Here is a 3,652-nt window from a genome sequence, read left to right on the forward strand (position 1 = left end):
ATCCAGGAAGAGACCTTCCACCTAACCAAGACTACATACAGACTTTAAGGTTCTAAACTCTGAAAAGATTGTCATGTCCCATTTTTCATATGTAATCAGAATGAAAATATTCTGAAACATTAAAGAAAGTTCAACATCATTATACTTAAGACATATACTGTATATAGATTATCAAATTCTGTTTCTAATTTTTTCTTTCATTTTTCAGTTCCCTTGTTTTACTGGTGTTCTAAGCACTAGCTTGGGCTGCCCCTTGAGTAATGCAGCACGAATGACTTTATCCATTCTTCCATGAGCAGTGCCTTTGGGAACAGGCCAGCATTCTATGAAAAGGGCCTTCCCTGGCCGGGCACGGTGGCTCACACCTGTAATCTCAGCACTTCGGGAGGCCAAGGCGGGTGGATCATGAGTTCAGGAGATTGAGACCATCTTGCCTAACAAGGTGAAACCCTGTCTTTACTGAAAATACAAAAAATTAGCTGGATGTGGTGGCACATGCCTGTGGTCCCAGCTACTTGGGAGGCCGAGGCAGGAGAATCGCTTGAACCTGGAGCAGAGGTTACAGTGAGCTGAGATCGTGCCACTGCACTCCAGCCTGGGCAACAGAGCAAGACTCCATCTCAAAAAGAAAAAAGGACCTTCCCTACTAGTCTCAGTCAGGCCCACACCAAATCCCATTGCTCTATTTGGACCATGGAGACAGCAGAAGAGATTCTGGTCTGGTAGCATATGATCCCATTCCCTAGGAGAAGGGGTGACTTGAGATTCTGGGCTCAGTATGCATGACTTAGAAAGTAGTGGACTGGGAGTGAGGAGTCATTGTTAAGTAGCCTAGGCAGCCAGAGGCCTCTGGAAGGATACTGAAGGCTGCAGTGGATGACAGTGGGCTCCCACCAGGAGTGAGGGAGGAGGGTGACTATCCTAATTTGGTTACCTTAGAGTTTCTTCTAGAGTCAACCCTGGTCCCAGCATCATGGTGTCTGAAGATTAAGGAAACACCCTGTCTTAGTCTTCCTTAAAGGGAGTAGGGACAGGAGAGAAGGCAGGTGGCCCAGGAGTTGGAAGCAGATACTTGTTTTCTCTTATTTGGGGCAAGTCCACAACCACAAAGGACTTAGAAGAACTGGGTGGATATAAAAAGTGTCAACTATGGCCAGGCGCAGTGGCTCATGCCTGTAATCCTAGCAATCTGGAAGGCTGAGGTGGGCAGACTACTTGAGGTCAGGCATTCGAGACCAGCGTAGCCAACATTGGGAAATTAGTAAAAATACAAAAATTAGTCGGTGTGGTGGCATGTGCCTGTAGTCTCAGCTACTTGGGAGGCTGAGGCAGGAGAATTGCTTGAGCTTGGGAGGCAGAGGTTGGAGTGAGCTGAGATCATGTCACTGCACTCCAGCCTGGGTGACAGAGCAAGACTCTGTCTCAAAAAAAAAAAAAAAAGTGTCAACTAAAAATAAAGGAAAATTGAAAAAGAGGCCGGGTACAGTGGCTCATGCCTGTAATCCCAGCACTTTGGGAGGCCAAGGTAGGTGTATCGCTTGAGTCCAGGAGTTCAGAACTAGCCTGAGTGACATGACAAAACTCCATCTCTACAAAAAATACAAAAATTAGCCCAGGCATGGTGGTGCATTCCTGTAGTGCCAGCTACTTGGAAGGCTGAGGTGAGAGAACTGCCTGAGCCCAGGGAAGTTTAGGCTGCAGTGAGCTGTGATTGCACCACTGCACTCCAGCCTGGGTGATGGAACGCTGTCTCAAAAAAAAAAAAAAAAAGAAAAGAAAAAAGAAAATACAGGCGTTGAGGATATTTCTAGATTTTGGGTGGGAAGAACATAGAGAACAAGTAGATAAATAAAACTTGGAAAGGAATGGAGTAGAGAGAAGGAGGTAGGAATGGGAGTGAATGTGGGTTTTGTTTATAGGCGTGAGGGGGATTTCATGCTTGGTGGTCTCTATTATTTCATTGATAAAGTAGGAATTAAAGTTATTGAGGATAACTTGTTGGATTAAGGGTTTATAGGAATTGACACATTTTAGAAATGCCATTAACAGATATAGGAGTGAGATAGAAGACCTGAAGACCCAGCTAAGGTTGAAGACCAAGATCAGGCAGTGACAACTTCAATACAACCATACAATTTTGATACATGCATACAATGTGTAATCAGGATAATTAGGCTATCCATCACCTCAAACATTTATCATTTCTTTTCTTTCTTTTTTTTTATTTTTATTTTTTTATTTTTTTTTGAGACGGAGTCTTGCTGTGTTGCCCAGGCTGGAGTGCAGTGGCACCATCTCAGCTCACTGCAACCTCTGCCTCCTGGGTTCAAGCAATTTTCCTGCCTCAGCCTCCTGGGTAGTTAGAATTAGAGGCTCGCACCATCACACCCAGCTAATTTTTGTATTTTTAGTAGAGATGGGATTTCACCATTTTGGCCAGGCTGGTGGTGAACTCCTGACCTCAGGTGATCCACCCGTCTCAGCCTCCCAAAGTGCTGGGATTACAGGCATGAGCCACGGCATCTGGCCTATCGTTTTTTAAAAAATCAACAGCAACAGCAGAGACTCTGCCTAGTCTCTGAGCGGTCAGGAGAGGCAATCAGGTTACCCTTCCATGGCCCCCACTCCAGTGCCTATGCATATTTTTCCTTCCTGCCTTGGGGAGCTGTGGGAGGACTGGAGGGCTTTGCTGCTGCATACTGGCAGGAACCCGGAAGCCAGCTGAGTGGGCGGGGCAGGGTGGGGTTTGCCTTCAGTCTCCTCTTTATCTACTCCTCCTTCCTGGTCCTGGGCTGCATCTCTCCAAGTGACCAGCAGAGGGGCCTTCATTAACAAATACACTTCAAAAGCATTCTGTCTAGAGGTGACAGACTGTCATGGTGGGCGAGGGAGGCACAGTGGAAGAGGGACCTGGGATGGTGGAAACAGAACTGGTCAGTTTCAATGTCCCACCAGTCGAATTCCTTTCTGCCCCCATAGGACCCTGCTAACCCTCCTTTTTTTACATAGGCCCACAAAGCTGCTTACCAACTGCTTCTCCCACAAATCCCTGCCCAGAGCAGCCTGTGTCTGTTAGATTAGCTCCTGGCACTAAGCTGAGACGGGAATTTTCTGCTTCTGCCTTGTTCCTCTTAAGCCAATTATCATCAACCCTTACATGTCTAGGCATAGGGAAACATGCCCTGGATGGAGGCTTTGTCCTGGTGGTGGGGGTGAGGGGTCTGGGGTAGGAGTTGGGAGGATCCTAGAGAAAGGGGAGAATCCATCTCAGGGAATGGGAGGAGGTCTGTTTGGAGGAATAGGGGAGGAACCACTTAGACATTGAGAGAAAGTCTGGTGGGAAGTAGGATGTTTGTTCTGGGGATGGGAGGGCTAGACCAAGGAAAGAAGGTTCTTTTAGGCAATGGTTCTCAAAAGGTGGTCCCTGGACTAGCAGCATCAGCATCACCTGAGAACTAATTATTAGAGATGTAAATTCTCTGGCTCCACCCCAGATACTGAATAATCAGAAACTCTAACTCTGGGAGTGGAGTCCAGTAATCTAATCTGTTGGTTTTTTTTTTTTTTTTTTTTTTTTTGTTTTTGTTTTTTTTTTTTTTGAGACAGAGTCTTGCTCTGTCGCCCAGGCTGGAGTGCAGTTACAAGGTCTGCT

Source organism: Saimiri boliviensis, chromosome 6 (assembly GCF_048565385.1).
Source record: "Saimiri boliviensis isolate mSaiBol1 chromosome 6, mSaiBol1.pri, whole genome shotgun sequence".
Classification (NCBI taxonomy): Eukaryota; Metazoa; Chordata; class Mammalia; order Primates; family Cebidae; genus Saimiri; species Saimiri boliviensis.